The 13324-nt window shown below is 37.8% G+C and overlaps 1 pseudogene; it reads right to left on the reverse strand.

Moving 5' to 3' along the window:
• The window catches only part of LOC102177161, a 52866-nt pseudogene extending 42364 nt beyond the window's left edge, over nt 1-10502 (reverse strand).

Below are 13324 nucleotides of genomic sequence, written 5' to 3' on the forward strand. Positions count from 1 at the left end.
CCCTTCATCCTTTGTTCAGCTATGCATGAAAGCTTAACCAGTCAGATTGCAGAAAACATATAATTACCACGTCTATTCTAACTCTAAAACTCCCTTTAAGTCTCTTTTGAAAGTAAAATTATCTCAAAAAGCAATATTCTGTTTATTTAGTCTCAGATCCTCTCACTTTAAAAAAGTATTACCTGTAATTTGATTGGGAAAAAAAAAAAGGTTGTTTAATATTTTTGCAGCAATTTAGTGTACTAAAATAAAACCAGGCTTAAGGAGAAGGTATTTGCCTAAGATCTCCCTGACCTCTACTTAAAACCCACTTTCTACAGTATTTTCTATACACACCCACCTTAGGTTCTTAGTGACCTCCAATTTCCTCTTTACTCTCAGGATGCTAATAATCAGAAGCCATGACCTCATGCTTCAGAAGGTTCTTATCCAGCCTACCATTAAAATATACCTGCCTTTGGCTTTAATTTTTCAGAACTTCTCTCTTGAAAGGCACTTTAGTCCTCAGATTTATTTATTAATTACGATTGGCTGTTTATCTTAGCACCCCTCTAAGAAAATGTATTTAAATCCAAACAGGAACCTTCTGTTCATAAATCTTCATTCAGAGAAATAATCCTGATGGTAGGAATGCCAAGCACTTCATAGCAGGCTACTCTGGAGATATGCTGAACAAAACATAAGCAATGGCCTTTTTCAACTTTGCATCAGACTGATTGCCTCAGTCCAGAAAGTAAATGCACATGGATAGAAAATCTTCAAAGAGCAAAGCGGAAAAGCTAAGTCACAGGAGTTGTTCATCATAGCATTAGGTAATTCTTGACCCTTAGGATGATTGATGTGTTTAATTTAAACTGGCCTGGGTACACGCGATGTGTCCCTGAAGTGGTAATAGGGTGAGTGGGAGAGATGGAGGAGATTTTAATGGAAAGCAGTTTTTTTTCAAACTTCCTGTGTGTGTTTTTTTAATGACAATTTCTAAAGTGTTTTAATAACTGCCATATTATTCAATTCTATCCTATTCTCTGGGTTCCTTCTAAAATAATACTGTGGTATAACATTGTCTTAAGTCCCATTGCATAAGTGAAAACTTACATTACTATACGTAAAATAAATAGCCCACAGGAATTTACTGTATGGCTCAGGAAACTCAAACAGGGGCTCTGTATCAACCTAGATGGGTGGGATGGGGTGGGAGATGGGAGGGAGGTTCAAAAGAAAGGGATGTATGCATACCTATGGCTGATTCGTATTGAGGTTTGACAGAAAACAGCGAAATTCTGTAAAGCAATTGTCCTTCAATAAAAAAAATTAATTAAAAAAATAAAATAATAGTGAGGTATAACTTTGTCTTAAGTCTCATTGCATAAGCCATTCATTTTTAAATAAGTAATAAAGACTTTCGTAGAGAACTCCTTCAGTTTCTTTTGATGGCAGAATGTGGAGTCAGGTGATATCCCATTCGATATGTTAAAACATGTTAGCAAACATAATGGAATTCATATTAGTGGGCTCTGATTTAGTCTTTCTGTTTAAGGGAAAATACAGAGGAATTAAATAAATGTGACAGAAACAAAACCTATTGTATTGTATGACTTTCTGGTCTTCATTGCTAATAAAAAAGCTTTTCTATTTGTAATTTAGTATTCCCTAAATTGGATAATAGAATATGATCGAGTTAGAGTTGTTAAACTCTGGTATTAAAATTTGGTACATGTGTGAAATGTCTAAGTAGTTTTGGTGAAGGAAATGCTTTGACATGGTCTGATTTCCCTGATTATTTTTTAATGTATTGAATATTTACACTTATGTGGGCCCAATACTGTGCCACGTTCTATGGATAAGACAGTGAGCCCCTTTGAACTGTACCATTTAGATAGGCAAAATACTTAATAACAAAAGTTTCATGAACAAAAATATAATCAAATTATATACATAGTACCATGAATAAAAATTAAATGTGCTTTGAGAGCATGTTGCAAGAGACCCTAATGTAGTCTGGAAGATCAGAAAAGATCTCCCTGAGGAGGTTATTACCTGATCAAGTTCTGAAAGATGCTTGGGAGCTACATGGTGGGCACTATAGGAAGAGACTCAGATGGGAAGTGTGGCCGTGAAAGATGATGACAATGACGGGAGAGCACTGTGAAACATGAGGATGAAAATATAGGCAGAAAGCAAATAACAGAGGACATATTAAAACAGGCTAGCAATTTTGTACTCCAGCCTAAAGACTCTAGAAAATGATGAAAGTGTTTGAATTAGGACATAGCATGAGCATAGCTAGCATGAGGCAAAGCTATTGTTTTTCCAGTAGTCATGTATGGATATGAGAGTTGGACTATAAAGAAACATGAATGCCGAAGAATTGATGCTTTTGAACTGCGGTGTTGGAGAAGACTCTTGAGAGTCCCTTGGACTGCAAGGAGATCCAACCAGTCCATCCTAAAGGAGATCAGTCCTGAATATTCATTAGAAGGACTGATGGTAAAGCTAAACCTCCAATAGTTTGCCCACCTGATATAAAGACTCCTTAGAAAAGACCCTGATGCTGGGAAAGATTGAAGGAGGGAGGAGAAGGGGATGACAGAGGATGAGATGGTTGGATGGCATCACCGACTCAAAGGACATGAGTTTGAGTAAGCTCTGGAAGCTGGTGATGGACAGGGAGGCCTGACATCCTGCTGTCCATGGGGTCACGAAGAGTCAGACACGACTGAGCGACTAAACTGAACTGAACACAAGTACCTATCCATGTTAACACCATTCTGGTGCTAACAAGGAGAATGGATGGAAATTGAACCAAAGTAGAAAAATCACATTTTAAGTTATCATATCAATCCAGAAGAATAGATTGTAGCTTCAACTTTAATGGAAATTGTAAACTGGAGAGACCTAGACAATCTTAAGAAATAGTCAAGAGGTGATGTAGACAGAATTAAGTAAACGATGAATTAAAATTTTTAGGAGAAACAGGCCTTTGTCTTTTGCAACTAGATAGATGTGGTGCCATTTGCTGAAATAAAAGAACAGTGAGAGCAGAATCCAGTTTTGTAACATAATAAGCTCAATTTTTATCATATTGATCAAACTTTAAATTCCCTTGAGACATCAAAGAGGAGATGTATTTAAATACACGAATCTGAAACTCAGGAGATAAATGTGAGCTATACATATAAACCAGGATCACTGGCACATAGATGGCAAACAACATGATGAACATGAAGAGAAAAAGATTCTAGGATGGAATACTGAGAAATTAAATATCTAGTTCAGTTCAGTTCACTCACTCAGTCATGTCTAACTCTGCGACCCCACAGACTGCAGCATGCCAGGCCTCCCTGTCCATCAACAAATCCTGGAGTTTACTCAAACCCATGTCCATTGAGTTGGTGATGCCATCCAACCATCTCATCCTCTGTTGTTCCCTTCTCCCACCTTCAATCTTTCCCAGCATCAGGGTCTTTCCAAATGAGTCAGCTCTTCACATCAGGTGGACAAAGTATTGGAGTTTCAGCTTTAGCATCAGTCTGTCCAATGAACATTCAGAACTGATTTACTTTAGGATGGACTGGTTGGATCTCCTTGCAGTCCAAGGGACGCTCAAGAGTCTTCTCCAACACCACAGTTCAAAAGTATCAATTCTTTGGTGCTCAGCTTTCTTTATAGTCCAACTCTCACATCCATACATGACTACTGGAAAAACCATAGTTTTAAATAGACAGAACTTTGTTGGCAATGTCTCTGCTTTTGAATATGCTATCTAGGTTGGTCATAACTTTCCTTCCAAGGTGTGTCTTTTAATTTCATGGTGGCAATCACCATCTGCAGTGATTTTGGAGACCAAAAAAAAATAAAATCTCTCACTGTTTCCACTGTTTCCCCATCTATTTGCCATGAAGTGATGGGACGAGATGCTATGATCTTCATTTTCTGAGTGTTGAGCTTTAAGCCAACTTTTTCACTCTCCTCTTTCACTTTCACTTTCATCAGGAGGCTCTTTGGTTCTTCTTTGCTTTCTGCCATAAGGGTGGTGTCATCTGCATATCTGAGGTTATTGATATTTCTCCCAGCAATCTTGATTCCAGCTTGTGCTTCATCCAGCCCAGCATTTCTCATGATGTACTCTGCATATAAGTTAAATAAACAGGGTGACAATATACAGCCTTGATGTACTTCTTTCCCTATTTGACACTAGTCTGTTGTTCCATGTCCCGTTCTAACTGTTGCTTTCTGACCTGCATATAGATCTCTCAAGAGGCAGGTCAGGTGGTCTGGTATTCCCATCTCTTTCAGAATTTTCCAGTTTGCTGTGATTGCTGTGCCTCCTAAAGAACTTTCAGGATGGAGTAAAAGCTGTAAAACTAGAAGATGGGTGAATTTAAGGCAATAATATTTGCATTATTAATACAATGAAAAATTAAGGATAACTTGTCTTTATTCAACTCAGTGAGCATGCTTATATAAGAAGAAAGACCCAAAACTAGTGGAAATTAAGTTTACTCTCTTGCCATGAATTTGAAAGTTATACTTATTGAAGCCATAAATTTTGAAAATTCTCTATTTAATGGTTTGTTAGTGTCTTAGAGATAAATATTATAGCAGATTCAAACAAACATAGCAAAGATGTTGCTTGAGCTTAAGGAGACCATCAAAATCAGGGAATTCCATGCATGTTCTGTGCCAGTTGAAAATATATTTGTTCATATCTTTCTTATCCTTTGCTTAATCTTCTATGATCTTAGCATTCATTGTTCCTCAAAATTTCTGGCAGGAGTAAACTCATTCGAATTCATGCAAAGTCATTAAGCAAGCTACATTTTCTCTTGGGAATAACCATTTTTGAGTCCATGGATCTCAATCTTCAAAACAGACCAGAGGCTTTCTAATATATGAGACAATAGTGTAACCATTAAACCAAAACTATTTCTATAGAAATTACTTTATCAGCATCTTGGGAATTTTGTCTCTTTACTGATTTCTATGTTTCTGTACTTTTTCCAGCTTACTGAGATATAATTGACAACATTTTATTGGTTTTAGGTGTAGAACATGACAATTTGATACCTGTATATATTGAGATATGGTTACAACCAAAATTAGTTAACATTCACTACCTCACCCAGTTATTAATACAATTTTTGTAATAACTTTTAGTATGTATCTTCTTAGCAATTGTTAACTATAGTCGCCATGTGTAGTGGGAATTCCTAATAATGCATTTTCACAGCCTTGGAAATTTCACAGAAATAACACCAGGAAAAACAGCATATATTAAGAAAGTATGTTAATGATTATCTTTCAAGTTTTTCTTAAAAACAATCACCCTGTTACAAAGCCCAAGGCCAGACCCAGAAGGGAATATGACTGAGATCATGAAAGCATGGACCTTGGAACACCAGGTGGGCACCAGGCATGAACGCTGCCTATGTGCTTGCTAATTGTTCCTGGGACTAGCCCAGAAGGGAAGGGCCTGGGGTAAACACAAGGAGATCTGGACCATGTCAGTGTCGTCCATGACATTTAGGAGTATGTGATCAACACAGCATGTCTTGAGAAAGATAAGATCAAAGAAAGTCTTGTAGTCTTTGAAAGTCTTAAAAATAGTCTTGAAAGTCTTCCTAGCAACTAGGAATTAAAGCTGGACTCAGAGTGGACTCTGCACCTCATGCATTATATTACATCCCCCAACCCCAGAACTTACATATCCTATAACTAAGCTTTGAACTTCTGAACTTTTGCATTTAATCTCTTGATTTACCTCATTATTTTGGAAGAACACCTCAAGTGTTTTTCTGAAGAAAGAATATATAGTGTGTGTGTGTATATATATATATATATATATATATGTATTTTTAATTATTACATGTCTGAAAACATGTTTGTTCTATCCTTGCACTTGACTTACAGGTTACTAAAGCATTCAGTCACATGGAAATCACTTTTTTTCTCATAACCATGAAGGCACTGCCCCATTGTCTTTGAGTTTCCCATATTGCTATTGATATAAATATTGATTTCTCTTTTCTTTCCTCTGTGATTTTTTTTTTTACCCATATGGAACATCTAAGAACCTTTTCATTACCAGTATTTTGAAATTTTCCTATTTCTGAGTCTTGGTGTAAGTGTTCCTTTGTCCATCATGCTGAACACTCACTTGGCTCCTGCAATATGGAACAATATGCCCTTAAGTCTGGTTAATAGTTTTTTATCTTTGTTCATTTTACCCCCTCTCAACTTTGTTTCCTTGAAATTCCTGAAAATTTTGCAGATATTGGAATTTCCGAACTAATTCTCCATCTTTTTTTTCCCACTATTTCTTTTTCTTTTTATTCTATTTTCTGGGAGATTTCCATAACTTTATATTCCAAACTTTGTAATGATTTTATATGTTATCTATTCTTTTACTTTTCAAGGTAAAAGAATCTCTTACTTTCAATTCAGTTCAGTCGTTCAGTCGTGTCCAACTCTTTGTGACCCAATAAACCACAGCACGCCAGGCCTGCCCTCCACTGTGCTTGATGTTCAGGAGTCAGAGTCACTCTGATGCAGCCTCTCTAGTGATTAATCTTCATTTCTTCTTTGGGGGTGGAGAAGAGGAGGTATCTGACTATGCTGGTTGTGGAAAAAATCGGTGAGTCTTCTCATTCAGACTTTATGCTGACTCTTCTGTCTATAAGACACCCTTTACAGTTGGTCTCATTGATACTTGCTTCTCCCAGTTTATGACCCTATTGGGTATTCTGATATACAAACTATCTTAGGCCATCTTAATTTTGTCAATTTGGTTGCCATTTTTATCTTCTTTCCAGTGTCCACACATTATTGATATTGCTCCTCACCAAATCCACCTTCTCTATTTTTTTTTAATGAACAGCAGTTAATTTGATCCAGACATTGTTATAAGTTCTTTGCAAGTAATGAATTTTACTGTACCTGGAACAATCCTATGGGATAGGTATTTTACAGATGAAGAAAAGGTTAACTAAATAGCACAATTTACAATGTTGTAAATGCAAACCCTGAATTAGAATCTCAGTCAATTGGCTCTGGGATCCAGGTTCTGTACCCCTTCTCTAACAGACTATTAGTGGGCATGATTTAGCCATGCTGAAAGTGCTAATAGGAACACTTTCCCCACATTTATATACACCACAAAAAGAGAAGATTCCTTTTGATAAGTTACTTTAACCCTAAGAGTTTTTACCCATTTATCCCTTTATTTTTTACTTCTATCATGTTTAATCAGAAATCTTAATAGTTCTTAAGAATATTTTAAAGGTAGGCTACATTCATATTTAAAATCTGGTGGTACTGTGTTTAATTAGCAATCAACACATCAAATAACATCAAAACTAGTGAGAAGTGCTTGACTTCAAATTAATTCATCTGTTTCTGATCTAGAAATTTCTTTGATCTAAAACTCAACATTAACCCAAAGTACTAGCAGCCTATTAAACGAGGTAGTACATCACCAACATACATACAAGGCAAGGGATGATAAGCTATAAATAAATTCTGTACTGACCAGATCTACATTTATAGGTGCTAAAATAATAAGAGATGACAAGAATAGGATAAAGCTACTGAAAACAGGTCAAAAGTAGAAATTTGGAATGTTCTAGTCTCAAGGGGAAAGTAGTGGTGGTTGAGGGAGTGGACCTGATGGGGGAAAAGCCCACTGAAGCCTGGAGAAAGGCAGAGTATTGCTGGGCAGCTTCTCCCTTCCCGGATCAGTACTTCAGGACAACCTGGGAAATGGGAGAAAATATTTGCAAATGATGTGACAGACAAGGGCTTAATCTCCAAACTACACAAACAACTCATACAACTCAACAACAACAAAAACACAATTGAAAAATTGGCAGGAGACCTTAATAGAAATCAGAAGGTACATAAAAAGATGCTCATCATCAATAACTATTAGAGATAAGCAAATGAACACTACAGTGAGGTACCACCGCACACAAACCAGAATGGCCATCATTAAAATTCTACCAATAACAAATGCTGTAGAGAGTGTGGAAAAAAGAGAAGCCTCCGACACTGTTGGTGGGAATATACATTGGTACAGCCACTGTGGAAAACAGTATGGAGCTTCCCCAGAAAACTAAAAACAGAACTATGATATGATCCAGCAATCCCCTTCCTAGGCTTACACCCAAGACAAAACTAATTCAAAAGATACATGCACCCCTATGTTCATAGCAGCACTATTCACAATAGCCAAAACACAGAAATGTCCATCAGCAGATGAATGGATAAAAGAAGATGTGTTATGTGTACACATACACACACACACACATACATATATATATGTGTGTGTGTATGTATAATGAAATATTACTCAGCAGTAAAAAAGAACAAAACGATGTCATTTGCAGCAACGTGGATGCAACTAGGGATTATACTACTAAGTGAATTAAGTCAGAAAGATAAATACAATATGATATCACTTATATGTGGAATGTAAAATATGGCACAAATAGAAACAGACTCGCAGACTTATGTTTGCCAAGGGGGAGAGGGAGAAGCATAGACTGCAAATTTAGGGTTAGAAGATGCAAACTATTACATTCAGAATAGATAAACAACAAGGTCCACTGTTGGTCCAGTGAACCAACAAGGTTCACTGTGTATAGCACAGGGAACCCTAGCCTACCCCTGGGATAAATCATAATGAAAAGGATGATTAAAAAATAATAGATATGTGTGTGTGTGTGTGTGTATAACTGAGTCGCTATGTTGTACAGAAAAAATTAAATCCTTGTAAATAAATCAACTATATTCAGTTTTAAAAACTAGAGGAAAAAAGAACTTCGGGGCTCTGCCTTTCCACATGGAGGCTGAGTAGTTCCTCCTCTTAGAGCCCTCCTGAGACAGGGACTCTGATGGGAACGCAGCTTCCTCCCCAGGATCTTCTAAAAGAGGAGCACAGAGGATGTTGCTGTTTTAATAACATGCTTGATATTTATATGAGTATCAGACCAGAATATATTTGAAAAACACACAAAATAGCTTTGAAGAAAAAGTCTTGCCAATAATTTTAGCATAAATTATGTAATCCACTGACTTATTCCACATCAAAATCTAAAGATACTTGTATTGTGTCATCACATAAACAGATGCAACTTGAAACATTCCAAAAACAGTCATTTGGAATTTTGTCTGGATCTGCATTAAAGTAATTGAGAGAATGGAAAGGTTCACAATCTTGAGATTTCTAATTCAGGAACTTGAAAACTAAAAGATATGAATTGGCATGACTGGGTTTCTGTTCTTTCCGAAAAATCATTTCTTCAACCAAAGCCTAACAGATCAAGGGAATGGCTTGGAACAATCTGGGAGGAAATAAATTTGGACAGATAGTGAAAAAATAATAGAAATCATTGTATTAAAGGGAGATGATCCTTTTCTATCCAGCAAATAGAGAATCAAAATCATTTAGATCAGTAAACAGCCATAAACCTCAATTTCTTAAGACTACTTTCAGATTTCTGCCTGAAAAAAGATTATTATTTCTAAGGAGCAGATTTCAGATATTTTGACATAAGCTAAAAGAAAGTGATGTTAATAAAAACTGGCATTTATAAAAATGTGGACGCTTTCTTCATGAGAAACTTTTCAGTGATGCACATAGCTTAGATTACTATGATACTTTTTGAAGATAATACAAACTTCCACTAGAAACTGAACAATATTTTACAATATTTGCATCAATGTTTTAGAATTACAATGTTACAGGTAGAATTTAAATTAAGTACATAATATTCCCCAATCCATTTCACTTTTCTTTTACTATGCCTCTCCCTCCTGTCCTCCCAAGAATTAACCATGAATATAATTCAGTACTTATTGCTTCTGTGCTTTTTTTTTTTTTTTGGTTGTCAAAAAATCTTTTATTTTTGTTTTTCCTTTGCTGTTGTAAAGTTGCAGTTCCTTTCCTAGCTGGGCACTCTACCACACCACTGTTGATACCATCTATGATGTCTGAGGGTGGCAGCCGTCAACATTGCAGCCCACAGACTGGGCAGTCCTCGGGATTTCTTTAATGGTTCTAGAGAGTTCTCTAGCTAGAGATCGATGCTGCATCTGCCAGGCAATGTTGACAGTCTCATCAAAAGTGATATTTTCACTGCGTTTAATGTTTTTCTGACTCTTGGTGGTTCCTTGAGGGCTTTCATAATCAGGGTAGAAGCACAACGTACCACCTCAATCTGAGCCTGTCTGTTCTGAGTGGTCAGTTTCATTGTCATTCTCGGACCCATCCAATCACCAGTTGCCTTGGCAGTGTCATCACCAACAGTATTTGGAGACAGACCCAGGGGGCCGACCTTGGGGGCCAGAGAAGACGTGGCACCAACTTCCCCACTGGTGCACCTCAGGTACACTAACCTGATCTCGCTGGGGTCGAATTTAGGCGGCATGGTGGAGGTAGCTGGTATCAGATGAACCTGGATTCGGGACAACCAAAGAAAGCTGCACCTTTGCCTCCTCCCAGCTGAAAGCCAATAGAAGCCTTCTATACACATACAGAGGATGAGATGGCTGGATGGCATCACTGACTCGATGGACGTGAATCTGAGTGAACTCCGGGAGTTGATGATAGACAGGGAGGCCTGGAGGGCTGCAATTCATGGGGTCGCAAAGAGTCAGACACGACTGAGCAACTGAACTGAACTGATACATATACATTGCCTACAAAGGTCCGTCTAGTCAAGGCTATGGTTTTTCCAGTGGTCATGTATGAATGTGAGAGTTGGACTGTGAAGAAGGCTGAGCGCCAAAGAAATGATGCTTTTGAACTGTGGTGTTGGAGAAGACTCTTGAGAGTCCCTTGGACTGCAAGGAAATCCAACCAGTCCATTCTAAAGTAAATCAGTCCTGGGTGTTCTTTGGAAGGAATGATGCTAAAGCTGAAACTCCAGCACTTTGGCCACCTCATGTGAAGAGTTGACTCATTGGAAAAGACTCTGATGCTGGGAGGGATTGGGGGCAGGAGGAAAAGAGGAGGACAGAGGATGAGATGGCTGGATGTCATCACCGACTCGATGGGCGTGAGTTTGAGTGAACTCAAGCAGATGGTGATGGACAGGGAGGCCTGGCATGCTGCAATTCGTGGGGTTGCAAAGAGTCGAACACGACTGAGCGACTGAACTGAACTGAACTGATACATATTTTATAACTAGATTTCTGTTGAATGCTTTTGTACTTTATAGAAAATATATCATATATATTCCTCTACATGTTTTTATTCAACATGTTTAAATTCCTCTACTTTAATTATTTTCATTATTATCCAGTTTCATTTTTTGACTATACCAAAATCTATTGAGGCATGCTCAGATTGATAGATATTTCTATTATCTCAATATATTCATTGCTATAAACATTGCAGGTCAGGAAACAACAGTTAGAAATGGACATGGAACAACAGACTGGTTCCAAATAGGAAAAGGCATACATCAAGGCTGTATATTGTCACCCTGCTTATTTTACTTATATGCAGAGTACATCATGAGAAACGCTGGGCTGGAGGAAGCACAAGCTGGAATCAAGATTGCCGGGAGAAATATCAATGATCTCAGATATGCAGATGACACCACCCTATGGCATAAAGTAAAGAGGGACTAATAAATCTCTTGATGAAAGTGAAAGAGGAGAGTGAAAAAGTTGGCCTAAAGCTTAACATTCAGAAAACTAAGATCTGGCCTCTGGTCCCATCACTTCATGGCAAATAGATGGGGAAACAGTAGAAACAGTGTCAGACATTTATTTTTTTGGTTTCCAAAATCACTGCAGATGGTGAATGCCACCATAAAATTAAAAGACACTCCTTGGAAGGAAAGTTATGACCAGCCTAGATAGCATATTGAAAAGCAGAGACATTACTTTGCCAACAAAGGTCTGTCTAGTCAAGGCTGTGGTTTTTCCAGTAGTCATGTATGGATGTGAGAGTTGGACTGTGAAGAAAGCTGAGCACCGAAGAATTGATGCTTTTGAACTGTGGTGTTGGAGAAGACTCTTGAGAGTCCCTTGGACTGCAAGGAGATCCAACCGATCCATTCTAAAGGAGATCAGTCCTGGATGTTCTTATGAAGGACTGATGCTGAAGCTGAAACTCCAATAATTTGGCCACCTCATGTGAAGAGTTGACTCACTGAAAAAGACTCTGATGCTGGGAGGGATTGGGGGCAGGAGGAGAAGGGGATGACAGAGGATGAGACGGCTGGATGGTATCACCAACTCAATGGACATGAGTTTGCATGAACTCCGGGAGTTGGTGGTGGACAGGGAGGCCTGGCATGCTGCAATTCATGGGGCCGCAAAGAGTCGGACACAACTGAGCAACTGAACTGATAAACATTGTAATGAACATATTTAAATATTCTTTTTTGTATACAGGGATGTGCAATTCTCTAGGATATGGTTTCTCAGCCTTGACATCTGGGGCAGGATAATTGTTTGTTGCTGAATTCAGAAGTGAGGAACTGCCCTGTGCATTGTAGGATATTTAGTAGCATCCCTGGTCTTTACCCACTACAAGTTAATGGTAATCCCTATTTTATGATCAACAAAAATGTCTCCAGATTTTGTCAAATGTCCCCTGGGAGATAAAATCATCCCTAGATTAAAGCAAATACAAAAAACACTGCTCTGAAGTGTATACATTTAAGTGTAACTGCTGTTTTACAGACTGCACTTAGCTTCACAAAATATTGCTGAATTACTCTACAAAATAATTTACCAATTTGCTTTGCAGTCAGTAGATGATCCACTCCTAGATTTATTATGAACTATTTCTAACATAAAAAATAATAGTATAATGCAGATAGAAGAGGTGAAGTTGCTCAGTCATGTCCAGCTCTTTGGGATCTCATGGACTGTAGCCCGCCAGACTTCTCCAACCATGGGATTTTCCATGCAAGAGTACTGGAGTTTGTTGCCTTTTCCTTCTCCAGAGAATCTTCCTGACCCAGGGATCGAACTAGGGTCTCCCACATTGCAGGCAAACTCTTTACCATCTGACTCACCAGGGAATCCCCCATCTGCAGATAGAAGATGTCAATAGCAATTAACATATGTATTCTGAACTTGGTTTAACAAACAGAATGTCAAAATACTTTAGAGACCAATGTGTCACTATTCTGAACCCACCCTTCTTTTCCTCGCTTCTCTTTTGGCAAAGGTAACCATTATCTTGATTTGCTTATTCATCATTCCTTTTATTTTCATACCACATAGAAGCACATACCTAAATTTTATGTTGTTTTGGATGTTTTCATATACTTTAGTTTTACATGTATGAAATCTACAACTTGGT

This window comes from Capra hircus, chromosome 7 (genome assembly GCF_001704415.2).
Source record: "Capra hircus breed San Clemente chromosome 7, ASM170441v1, whole genome shotgun sequence".
Taxonomy (NCBI): Eukaryota; Metazoa; Chordata; class Mammalia; order Artiodactyla; family Bovidae; genus Capra; species Capra hircus.